The following is a 13,879-nucleotide window of genomic DNA, read 5'->3' as shown; positions in this document are numbered from 1 at the left end:
AAGCAAATGCTTTAGGCTTTGCAGGTCATACAGTCTCTGTTGCAACTACTAAACTCTGCATTGTAGTTTGAAAGCAGCTGTATTCTTACACACAGCTGTATTTTTACATACATGTAAGAATGAGGGTGGCTCTGACCCAGTAAAACTTTGCTTACAAAAATAGGCAATGGGCCCTATTCAGCTGTGATGACCTGTCCTAGATTCATTTTGTTCCTAATTAACTAGCAGGAATTCCACCTTCATTAAGTTCCAGCAGAATTTTAGCAAAAACAAATACACAGAACTATAAAAACACTATGTACAAACATAGAGCATTGGTTATAGACAGTAACCTGCAGATAATATGACCCTGTGTTCAGTCTCTCACCAGGCCTTCTTCCAAGGGTGAGAGAAGGGTGGTGTTGATGTGTGGGTGCTCACAGTCATGAATGTGGAGGTTCATGGGATTAAACATGAGAGTCCAGGAGAGAGAGTTAAGAGCTACAGACATGCAAGAACAAACAATAGGGCAGAGGTGGGAATAATTAAACTTCCCTCCTTGTAACCCAAAAGTGGCCCGCAGTTCCAAGGAAGGTACCACCCTCCTCCCTAGGAGAAGATGCCAACAAGATGAGAAGGGAGCTCTGGTTTCTAGAAGCCTGACTCCTTTCTCATCCACGTGTGAAAGAGGCATGAAGATTGATACCACCTGGACGAGATGGGGAGACCTGTAGTTCATTTGCAGCTCTTAGGCATTAGGGCTCAGGAAAGAAAATGAGGCATGATTCACAGCACAAAGGAGATCAGAGTGGTGCCAAAACTTCCTCCCGGAGCACCTTCCTAAACAGCGCCCCAATTTGCACCCTAGTGCAAAATACTACTTTTATCAGAAGTGGGGGCTGGGGAACAATTGCAAATACCTTTTAAGAATCTGTCCTCTTCCCCTCCAGGAAGTTTCTAAGGACATGAAATTTCCTCTTGGGATCTGAATCCTGGGTGTCCAGATGAGGTTTCTTTCTACCACTGAGCCTTCCACTTTACGTTTCTTACATTAAAAAAAAAAAAAAAAAAATCAATGTCTTCCCCTAATCAGTTTGGCTCAGTGGATAGTGTCAGACTTCAGACCAAAGGGTCCCAGGTTCAATCCCAGTCAAGAGCACATATCTTGGTTGGATGTGTTTCTCTCACATCACTATTTCTCTCTGTCTTTGCCTCTCTCTTCCACTCTCTCTAAAAATCAATGGGTGATGATTTTTTTTTAAGTTGATGTCTTTGTGGTTGCTACTACGAAACTTGAGTTCATTGGTAGCATTTTTATCCTAAGAAAATTTATTTCCATATGTAGTTGAGATGAAAACTCTATAGCATCCATTAAAAAATAGGTGCTTTATAATAATGCTATTTGAAGTTATAATTGTGTTTCTGCCCTTAGTGTGTCTTATCCTAAGCCATATGCGGTTGTGAATTAAAAGGAAGGGACTTTCAAACCAAATGGTTTCTCTGAATAGCATGAGTCCTGTCAAGAATAGTTTGTGACAAAAGCTAAAGGTTGTGCTGTTGCCTTTTAAGCACAACCAAGTTAAACATCTGAACTATTTCTGCTGTCTCTTAAACATTAGGATGTAACACATTTGGTATATTTGTTGACATTTGTTATACTTCTGATGAACAATCAGCCTGCAAGACTATTAACAGGAAATTCCATTCATGAGATAAGCAGCTGTTCCTGCAAACCTTCAGCCAGATCATGGGACCAAAAATCTTCTTTATGCAACTAATGTTTGTTGAATAGTCAGCATTCCTTAGGTATCCAAAAGGAAATGCTTTGAAAATAATTTTTATGGCTAATTTTGACTCCTATGTTCATAAGGAAAAAAACAATAAGTCTTCTGACTCATTTGGACTCTTGAATGTTTGTAAAATGTGAATAGTGTCCCTAATCACCATATACATTTCAAATAGCATGAAACAACTGATCCTAGTAATTTCAGAAACAACTGATCCTAGTAATTTCCAACCTGTAATTCAGAATCATAAAGCCAGTCTTAACAGCCCTAACTCCGCAGCATATCATGGTGGATTCTTATTTCATTTCTGAAGCACAGGCTTAGAGTGCCTACCATTATATGGAACACTGTCTTATTCAAAAAATATATACTTCTCTTCTAATATTTTTACTACAATTATTAAAACACTTAATGTAATATTCCCATCACAATATTTACTTAGGATGCACTAAATAAATGCTAGAAATACAGCTTCAAAATAGTAAGAGGCAAAAGACTGGTAAGTAACTAGTTAGAATCCAATGTCATAAGAGAAATGATGGCCGTTGTGTGAAAGTACCAGAAAGGCAATACATTCTCCACTGGGGGAAGGGTTTGATCAAAGATTTACTCCCTAGCCATCAGTCATCAAATTCTAAATACCATTGCCACCCCCTCCTCTTCCTCTTTCTCTCCAACTACCTCATCTCCCCCTCCTCTCTAACCCATCACAGACAAAAAGGAAATCTGAAAGGGCCTGCCATTTAGTTTAAAGTCACAGCAAAAGACCATAATTGTGTCCCCATCAGTAAAATATTTCTGAGCAGGCATTCCACAGTGTGTGCATTTATTTATAAATTATACACATGTCCTACTCCGAGGTAGCATATTAAATATTGGTAAAGTGTTTCAGATTAAAGACCACATCTGCATCAAATTTCCCCCTAATATTTTCTTGCATCATTTTGGGGGATGTATAATATAAGCCTCCCCTGCAACTTGTGAGACCACTACTCAAAACAGCCACCAGAACAAACTTTCTGAAAAGCTATCACATCATAATTATGACCCAGTCTAACGTTCTACAATTTATGGTCTGTAGCTTTTACTTGGTTGGTGTGTTTTTTTTGAAATAAACAAAGGTCCCTTCTGGATTTCTTTCCTTGCCCAGTATAGCCGCAGATCTGGCTGTAAGGATAAATAGGTACCTGCTCAGATAAACAAACCCCACACTTTCTCGTCGTCACACTCAGCTTCATCCCCTCTTAGCCAGCTCCCTGCTCCAGTCTTGCTGAACTTTTGGCAATGAAGGAGTTAAGACAGAAAAGACTATGTCTGCTCCTGGGGGTTCATGACCACCAGATGCCAACTGAGGTGTAATTGGTTGGAAGTCCAAACTACAAGTTTTCAGGAGGGTTATGGAGTGTCCCTTTTAGTAAAGGTGGCTGAAAGGTACAAACTTCCCGTTATAAGTAAGTCCTACTAGAGACATAATGGACAGCAATGGTAATACAGTTAATAATACTGTATTGTGCTTTTGAAAGTTAAGACAGTTGATCTTACTTAAAAGTTCTCATCATAAGAAAAAAAATTGTAATTATGTGGTGATGGATGTTAACTAAATTTATTGTGATGATCTTTTGCAATATATATGTATATCAAATGGTATACCTAAAATAATACAATGTGGTATATCAATTATATCTCCATTTAAAAAATAAATATTAAGAAATAATAATTAGCCCAAATGGTTTGGCTCAATGGATAGAGTGTCGGTCTGTGGACTGAAGGGTTCCAGGTTCAATTTCTGTCAAGGGAACATGCCCAGGTTGCAGCAGCTTCCATCCCCAATAGGAGGAGTGCAGGAGGCAGCCGATCAATGATTCACTTTCATCATTGACATTTCTATCTCTCTCTCCCTTTCCCTTCCTCTCTGAAATCAATAAAAATATATTTTTAAATATGAAAAAAATATTAATAATAATTTTAATATTAATAAAAAGAAGAGTTCCTTTTAAAGCATTTTAAAATCCTCAAGTGTGAGATGAGTCCCGTTACATGACAGAAAATGAGCATATGTATATTCTGGCTCCATCTGCTGTAACGATTAACTATATAAATCGAAAATGTATCTCACTGTGCACCCAAGACCTTCCCCATTCCACTTTATTCATGCCATTTCCATCAGTTTCTCTCTCCCTGTAGTCCATTCAGCAACAGAGTGTCACCCTGAGGCTACTCCCTCTAGGATGGGAGTATGAGGGAATTCCCCTTCATCGCCTGAGACCCTTCCCAAAGTCACCTCCTCCTGTGACAAAATTCAAACACTTGTAGACAAGGTTAGTTAGATCTTTTCCTAAATTTTCACAGAATGTGCATAAATCATTCACTATGTTTTCATGAGTGTCAGAGTGAGAAAACTCATCATTGCCCTGACCAGGTGGCTCAGTTGGTTGGAACATCAACCCATATACCAAAGGGTTGTGAGTTTGGTTTCCAGTACAGGCACATACCTAAGTTTCAAATTCCATCTCTGGTCTGAGCATGTATGAGAGACGGCCTCTCTCGCACTGATATTTCTCTCTCTCTCTCTCTCTCTCTCTCTCTCTCTCTCTCTCTCTCTCTCTCTCTCTCATCATTAAGCATATCCTCAGGTGAGGATAAAAATAAAACTCATTGTTCCCACTTAGCTCTAGCAGCTCACTTTGAAGATGGAACTGTTTGTATGAGAAAATACTTGATGCTAGTTAGGGTCAAAGGTGAAGCCCTGAGGTTGTAATTTTGAAGCAAACAACAGAAAGATACAATAGTTCAACTGCTCTGCCCATTTAATGAAAGAGAATTAGGTGGATGGAATGAGTGAGGTATGGGAGAGTAGAAGAGTGAGGCAGATAAGGAGAGAAGGAAAGGAGAACAAGAAAGAACAGAAAGGAGTTCAGCAAAGGAGTGGAGGGACGGAATTAGAGATGGTGGAAATGCCCAAGAAACATCTGAAGAACAGGGGGTCTAGCATTCAATTTTAAAGCGATCACTCCATGGCTGTGCAGTATAACCATCCTTGTCATCAAATCACCAGCAGAAATCTACTGCATACAGCTGCATTGTATGTTAATGCAAGGAGCAATTTTTTTTGAAAATGGAAGGCTTATGTCCTATGTTTGAGTTGACGCCAAGGAAAAGATAAAGTAACAGCTGTGAGACATAGAGTGGAGGATAAGAAGCTGGAAGCTGAAAGCAGACATGACTGGGAGTGTGACGCAGGAATGTACAGGAGTTTGGGCAACAGCACTGAACTTTCAATTGTCTGGTGGAGAAGGGATTTGAGCAAATCTGACCTAGATCTACGAAGTGCACGGTGGGTAGCCCAGCTGATACATGGCTTACTCAAGTATGTGACTCTGTTGTATCTGAAATCCTTGAGATCCTAAACTATGAACTCTTCCAGGACAGGAGGGTAAAGTATTCATTTTCTCCTAGCAAAGCCAAGTGCCTGCTTAAGTAATAGTTGATGAAAGATTATTGCATCATTTTATAAACTTAACTAGTTGATAAGAACTGAGATGTCATTTATCACTTGGTGATCTAAGATTCTGGGCTAGCTAGCCTAAGCTATTTTTTTATTTAAAGGCTCTTTGGGGTTCTTCTATGTATTATTAGGTCTAGTAATAATTAATGTCGTTTTCTAGTACTTTTTTAAATCGAATTTATTTAAACAATACAACAAAATTTAATCAACAATATAGTTGCCATTGTTTTCTACTACTTGTGCCCAACGCTCAGGAAGCATTTTAATCCCTCTGTTGTAAAATTCTTGTGATTTTGATGCAAAAAATTCGGTCAATGCATTTTTGAGGCATTCTTCATTATTAAATTTTTTTCCAAGAAGAAAGTTTTGCAAAGAACGAAACAAATGGTAATCGGAAGGGGCAATATCAGGAGAATATGCAGGTTGAGGGAGAACTTCCCATTCCAACTGGCGCAGTTTTTCAGCAGTGATTCTTGCAGTATGCGGTCGTGCGTTATCGTGGTGAAGAATTATGCCCTTTTGATTAATCAGCGCGGGTTCTTTTTCTCTTAAAGCTTGGGCTAACCTTTCCAATTGGGCACTATACACTGCACTTGTAATGGTTTGGTTAGATGGTAAAAGTTCATAATGAAGAATTCCTTTAAAATTCCACCAAACACACAACATCACTTTTTTCGCATGCAAGTCAGGTTTTGGCGTGGGCTGCGGAGCCTCATTTTTGTCCAACCATTGAGGCCGCCTTTTCAAATTAACATACAGCACCCATTCTTCATCTCCGGTAACAATTTGCTCTAAAAACGGCAAACGGTTTTGACGAGAGAGGAGCGAACTGCAAATTGTGACTCTTTGATTATGGTTGTTGTCGGTCAACTCATGAGGAACCCATTTTCCAAACTTTTGGACTTTGCCAGGTGCACGCAATTGATTGGAAATTGTTTTTTGTGAACAATTTAAAGTTGTTGCAAGCTCTTGTTGGGTAATTTGAGGATTTTGCACCAAAAGAGCTTGAAGAGCTTCTTGATCAAAATTGGACACACGGCCTCGACCACTCTTGTCATCTAACGAAAAATTTCCCTCGTGAAATTTCTCAAACCAACGCTGGCATTTTCTGGCGCTAACTGCATCTTGACCAAGAGCACTACAGATAAGTTTTTTGCAGCCTCACTTGCTTTTCTTCCTAATTGGAACTCGTAAAGCATGCAGTGCCGAATATGCTCTTCATCCGCCATCTTCTTAGCCCTAGTTTTGCAATAAAAACCAAACCAAACACAAACTTTTTCAAGCAAAACTTGTTAATTGCACTTCACACGTTCTGTAGATACCAAATATTTGAAGGTTATGTCAATACAAGTCAACGCCAAGCAAGATTTTAAACGAATGTTTAAAAACGACATTAAATATTACTAGACCCGATATAATAATAATAATAATAATATACTTATATTGTTATACTTTGGGGGTGATTTAAAAATTCTGTGTTGTTTGATGGTATCAAGTGGTGTGTCAACCCCTGAAGTCTCCATCATTTTTCAGTGTTGTAATGAATATCATGAAGAAGATCAGGTCACAAGAACCTACCAGGAGCCAGAAGATGACTAATCCTATAGGGATTGTTGTATTATAGGTTAAATTGTGCCTCCCCCTGAAATTCGTATGTTGAAGTCTTAATACTGAGTACTTCAAAATATGTTTGTTTTACAGATGTGTTCACATCCCTAGGAAAGACCAGGTGAAGACACAGTGAAAAGGTGGCCTTCTACTAGCTAAGGAGAGACTCTGCAGAAGAAAGCAAACCTGCCAACATCTTGATCTTGGAGTTCCAGCCTCTAGAACTGAAAGAAAATTAATAATTCTGTTATTTAACACCCAGCCTGTGGTCATTTGTTTTCGCAGTCCTAGAAAGCAGAGATAGGGACCATATTTCCCAAACTGAAAATTAGGACACATGATCTTACAATACAAGTGATTTATAGAAGCAATCGACTGAAATACCTTATATTTGAAATCCAGCCATATGTAACCCAAAGTCTTACTTCCAAATAGAACTTGACTTAATCCTAGAAAAATACTTTTATTCAGTTCTTTAAAAAAAAAATATATATCTTAGAAAAGGGGTTCTATTACCACCACTGGAAATGTACCAAATCTCAATTTTGAAAGTGAAGTTTTACCTTCATGCATTACTTTGGCGCCATTTAAAAACCAAATCAAATGTAATTTAGAGAGAATTAAGGGCAGAAATCCATGGACGTTTTCCCCTTAACATGAACTAGTAAGTGTAGTCTAAATTACTGTAAGCACACGCCATTCTATTTTTAGGAGAAAGGAAATGGAGGAACCCTGAATACCTTCAGGAGGACAAATCCTATAAGAGGAATAGCACAGGCCAGCATCGGCAGCCTCTTAGGCCAACTGGCTACATAATTAGAAAAAACCCAGGAGGTTAGGGGTGGTGGAGTGTGGGAAGGAATTTGTTTAAATTAAATATTCTTTAAGATCTAAATCAAGGAATGAATTGGACTCTTGCCATGGTTGTTGGTACAGTGCATATTAAACACAATGTCTGTTTTCCCCCTTAGAGCAAGAATAAAAAGGCAATGCTCTTATTTATTAATATGATCTAACAAAAATGCTAACTTCTATATGTTTAAAAGCCCATTGGGGATCCCAAGAACATAAGGAAGCATATGGAATCCTCATCAAATGGAAGTCAGGTGTGATTTTTTTTTTTTTCCTTTCACCAGAAAACTTCAGACTCACAGATCTCATAACTCTGCATTTCTGTTCTTTCCACAAGTTAGAGAAATGCAGCTAAGCAAAAAGGAAAATTAAATTATGAATATTTCTGGAAGAAATACAATTATTTGACTTCTGGGGTCAGATGACAAAATGAACCCAAATTTTAAAATTGCTCAATTTACAAAAGCCAATGAAGAAAATTAAGATGCATAGCTAGAAAAAAAAAAAAAAAAAAAAAAAAAAAAAAAAAAAAAAAAAAAAAAAAAAACAAAAAAAAAAACAAAACTGTATCAACTCTTCTTAAAGAAATGAGGAGGAAGCCGAAACCGGTTTGGCTCAGTGGATAGAGCATCGGTCTGTGGACTGAAGGGTCCCGGGTTCAATTCCAGTCAAGGGCATGTACATTGGTTGTGGGCACATCCCCAGTGGAGGGTGTGCAGGAGGCAGCTGATTGATGTTTCTCTCTCATCGATGTTTCTGACTTTCTACAAAAAAAAAAATAGAAATAAAAACTGAGATGTCATTTATCAGATTCCATCCCTAGTCAGAGCATGTATCCTCTCCCTTCCTCTCTGTAAAAAATCAATAAAAAAATATATATATATTAAAGAAATGAGGAGGAAAAACTCATATTGAAAAGTGTTACCCATTTCCTTAAAAAATTAAAAATGGAACTTCCATTTGACCTAGTAATCCCACTTCTAGAAATATATCCCAAGAAACTAGAAACACTAGTCAGAAAGGACATATGCATCCCTATGTTCATAGCAGCACAATTCACCATAGCTAAGATTTGGAAACAACCTAAGTGCCCATCAGCAGATGAGTGTATTAAAAAGCTGTGATACATCTACACAATGGAATACTATGCTGCTGTGAAAAAGAAAGAACTCTTACCATTTGCAACAGCATGTATGGACCTGAAAAGCATTATGCTAAGTCAGTGGTTCTCAACCTTTCTAATGCCACGACCCTTTAATACAGTTACTCATGTTGTGGTGACCCCAACCATAACATTATTTTTGTTGCTACTTCATAACTGTAATTTTGCTACTGTTATGAATAGTAATGTAAATATCTGTGTTTTCCGATGGTCTTAGGTAACCCCTGACAGCAGTTCTCAACCCCTTTCATAGGAGTCACCTAAGACCATCAGAAAACACAGATATTCACATTATGATTCATAACAGTAGCAAAATTATAATTATGAAGTAGCAACAAAAATAATGTTATGGTTGGGGGTCACTACAACATGAGGAACTGTATTAAAGGGTTGCAAAATAAGCCAGTCAGAGAAAGATAAATGTCACATGCTCTCACTCATATGTGGACTATAATGAAGAACATAAACTGATGAACAAAAATAGAGACAGAGAAGCATTGAATAGCCTGTAAGACTTTAATGGGGAGACAGGGGAGGGCATGGGGAGGGTAAGAGATCAACCAAAGAACTTGTATGCATGCATATAAGCATAACCAATGAACACAGACACTAGGGGGGTGAGGGCAGGTTCCAGACAGGGGAGGGCATGGGGAGGGTGTTGGGGAGAGGTCAATGAGAGGGGAGGGGGAAGAAGACATATGTAATACTATATGTAATACTTTAAACAAAAAAAATAAATAAATAATAAGAAGAAACGGCTCTTATTTCTGAATAAAACATGGAGCAATTTTGAAAGTTTGTAAATGACCAACTATGGAGAAAAATATTTTAAAAACATAGTGATTTTTCCCAACAACAACAACAAAAAAAGAAGAAAAGTGCTACCCAGAGAAACGTGTGTGTTTCCAAAGATGGGAAGGTAGCTCCAAGCCTCATATCCCCAGAAGCAATATCAAAACCAAAAAGATGACTGGGCAAAATGTTTGGAGAAAAATCTCCTACTTTCTCCCAGCCTGAGGGCATGGGTAGGCAGCCCAGGAGACATGAGAAGTGTCACCCTCTCTGCTCGCTGACTCCCCGGCCAGGACTATTCAGAGAAGAGAGGATGTGCATGAGGACCCAGAGCTGATTGTCTCCATTTACAAATGGGTTTCCAAGGTGAAAGACAAAACAGAAAACACTTAACACAGAACTACTGAGATTTGGGAGTCTCAAGGCATGAAACTGCACAGAAGCCTTATTTAAAATTCTCAACATCACAATAGTGGAGTATAGAAGACCCTCCACTACTTATTAGCTGTGTGACCTTGGCCAGGTTACTTAATGTCTCTTAGCTTTCGTTTCCTCATCTGTAAAATTAGTTATTATAATAGCTAAATACAAGGATAAAATGAGTTAATATATATGAAGCACTTAGAAAAGTGTAGGACACATAGTCAATACTTGATTAGTGTTACCTATCACTATTATTACTGTAATTGTTGCAGTCCATAAGCCTTCCTTTTCTTTTCTCCCTCTGGCTAGAATCGGGGTGGGAGGTATTCATTGTGGTCCAGATATCACCTATCTTACTGCAGATTTAAAATGAAAAGATTCAATGCCTGGCTGAATGAAGTTCTCAATCTATTGGGGAGGGGAAGGGCAAATGTATCAACAAATGAGCCACCCAAGCTCCCTCAGTGCTTGCCCCAGTCTCTGCGTGGCAGGGTACTCAAGCCCTGGGGAAAATTTATTTGCAAGATCCCTACTACTAATACCAGTCATCAACTCCTTGAAGATACGGGGAATCCCATTTCTCTTTCAGTGGCCAATTCCGTTTCACTCATTTTACCATAAAATAATCTATGTTCTTGCCTGGCTGGTATGACTTAATGGTTATAGGTCAACTTATGAACCAGGAGGTCACATGCCCAGATTGTGGGCTCCATCCTCAATGTGGGGGGCGTGCAGGAAGCAGCCGATCAATGATTCTCTTTCATCATTGATGTTTCTCTCTCCATCTCCCTCTCTGAAATCAATAAAGATAATATATAATAAAAGGGTAATATGCAAATCGACCAAACAGATGAATGAATGATTGCTATGATGCACACTGACCACCAGAGGGCAGATGCTCAACATAAGAGCTGGGCTCGTGATTGGGCAGCGCAATGAAGGTGGCAGGAACCTCTCCCATCTCCAAAGCAGTGCTAAGGATGTCCAGGAAGTGGGCCTAAGCCATCAATTGGACATCCCTCCAGGGCTCCCAGACTGTGAGAGGGCACAAGCTGGACTGAGGCCCCCCTCTCCCAGTGCACGAATCTCATGCACTGGACCTCTAGTATGTGTGTGTGCGTGTGTGTGTGTGTGTGTGTGCGTGCATGTGTGTGTGTGTGTATGTTTTTTGTTGTTGTTGTTTTTTAGAGCATTAACTTTTAACAAAAAAAAAAATAGTCTGTTCTTCCAACTCTTTCTGTTCTGGTGTTGTGCACAAACATCATCACTCTGAGTCAGCTCCCTCTTGTCATACCTCTTGCACAATTTGCTACATAAGTATGGCACATCAAAGCACAGCAAAACTTATCTCTTAAGTCCCTGCATTACATGTCTAAGAAGCCTGACTTGGCATGTAACCAAGGTCCTGTCCTTCATTCCTCTGGAATTAACACAGCACTCAGTGCATGTATAGTCCACATACTACATTCTTAATCTTTTTATCTCTTCTCCATTCCTTTGATCCTTAAGAACAAAGAATGAGAAACAGCTCAAAATCAGAGCCATGGTCTATGGCTGCAGAACTGTGCACCATTTTGTGAACAAGGACCCTAGAGTTGATCAATCTACAATCTGAACCCTATGTGGCCTCTCTGCCAACACACATTCTAACAGAATGTGCACACAGCACATTGGGAGCACAGCAGATAGTGTTCAGCTCCCTTTGGGGAAGGTCAGGGAAAGCTGTATAAAACAAGTAGTTATTGACCATTCTTCCAAAAGTCTGGGGAGAAAGAAGAAACATAATATGAAAAGGCACAGATGCATAAAACAGTGCAACATCAGGCATTACAAGATTATCTAGAGCAGAGAGGATAATGGGAGAACAGTTGGGATACAGCTAAAGATACAATCATGTGGGGACTTGCTTGTTACACCAATGAATTGAAAGTATAGGGGTGCCTGTGTGTGTGTGTAGGTAGGGGTGGTCTTAGAATTAGGGGAATGGATTACACATGATCTATTTATGCGTTAGAAAGATCACTAAATCTTTGGGGCCAGCTAATATAGGAGACCATTTGGAGCCTCTCATCATAATCTGAGAACTAAGGATATTATCAATACTGATTATTTAAGAGATTTCAGAAGCATTTAACAAACAGATTAGATAAGACAAGACATAATGACTAATTGGGATGGAGAGTAAATTGAAGATGACTGGTATTACGTTCAGAACCCTAGTTCTAGTAACTGGGTGAAGGATAGTACTTTTGGCCAATGCTAACAGAGTAGAGGAAGAGCAGGCTTGAAGGAGTTGATATGAATTCAAGTAGAAGAGCCGTTGAGACATGAAGGTAAATAAATATATCAAGTCCCCAGTTGGTAATTTGGGTCTGAAGTTCAAGAGAAAGATTTGAGTTTTATTTCAAAGTCATGACAGAAGATGACAGCATATGGAAGTGAGAAGTAGAGATTGATAGTACGGGGTATTTTATGGGGACTTTGTAAAGAAAAATAGACAAAGCACAAGATTGAGGAGGGTACTTTTTTTTCTAATGGGACTTGAAAATATTAATGGATGCAAGAAAGGAATAAGACAAAAGGGAATAATAGAAACACGAGAAAACAGAATAACTGGAAGTAGATGGGGAAGGGCATTGATTAAGAGCTCAGTTCAGGGTGTCATTTGAACAGAGCCCTTTCTGAGACTCCAAGTTCATTGAGATGTAGGTTGGAAAATGAGGGCTTTTATATCTAAGAACGCTATATTCTCTAGGAAATAGGAAAGTAGTCATTCATTAATTGTCATTCTTTTCAATAACTATTTTCTGAACACCTACCAAGTATCCTGGCACCACAGTAGGCATTTTCCCTGTCCTCTTGGAACCTAAAATCTGATGGCATGGTAGGCATTATTTTAAAAATCATATAAATAAGTGTAAAATGGCAACTGTGATAGGTGCTATGAAGATTTACATGATACAATAAGAGTTTATAGTGAGAGGAATTGACCTATTAAGCATCCTTAAAGACCTATTAAGGTATCCTTGCTGAAGTAACACAGTTAGGACATGTCCCTTGAGGAAGAGACATGACTCCAGGCTACAAATTGGAGTCAACTGGAAAAGAGACAGGAGGAGGGTCAGCATGTGCAAAACTTCAAGCCAGGATGAAAAAATAGTTGATGTGGATGGAGCAGAAAGAGTGAGGGAAAGTGTGGTGAAAGATGAAGCTGGAGACACAAGAAAGACCAGACCAAATAGAACCTGGACTTTAACAGACATTGCAGGATTTAAACTGTACAATATAGGAAGACATTGAAGAATTTGAAGAAGGACTGGGGCTAGAGGTCACATGATCACATTTGTATTTCATAAAGTTGATTTTAGATGTAGCTCACAGAAGGAATTAGAGAAATCAGAAGAGGACAAGGTAGACCTATTTCTGTAATCTTGGGAAGAAATTCTTATAGCTCATAAAAGGTGGTGGTGGTAAAAGGGAGGAGATGATTTCAAAGATTTTTATGAAGTGAAATTCAATAAGATAAGGTGAAAAGTATAATGAGGTTGGCTCCTAGATTTGCAGTCGCACACATTTGGATGAGTTGCTAAAGTGAAGTACACTGGAAGTAAACTGGGATTGAGGAAGGATCATGAGGTTTTTTTTCAAATATATTTATTTTAATGTATCCTTGAGACATTCAAGAGTAAATGTCAAGTAGAATGCTGAACACCTGAGCCTAGACCTCAAAGGAGAAGTCTAAACTGTAAATACAAAGAGTAGGTATCACTA

Source organism: Pipistrellus kuhlii, unplaced genomic scaffold (genome assembly GCF_014108245.1).
Source record: "Pipistrellus kuhlii isolate mPipKuh1 unplaced genomic scaffold, mPipKuh1.p scaffold_m20_p_4, whole genome shotgun sequence".
NCBI lineage: Eukaryota > Metazoa > Chordata > Mammalia > Chiroptera > Vespertilionidae > Pipistrellus > Pipistrellus kuhlii.
The sequence above is the reverse complement of the archived record's forward strand: the minus strand, read 5'-3'. Positions refer to the sequence as shown.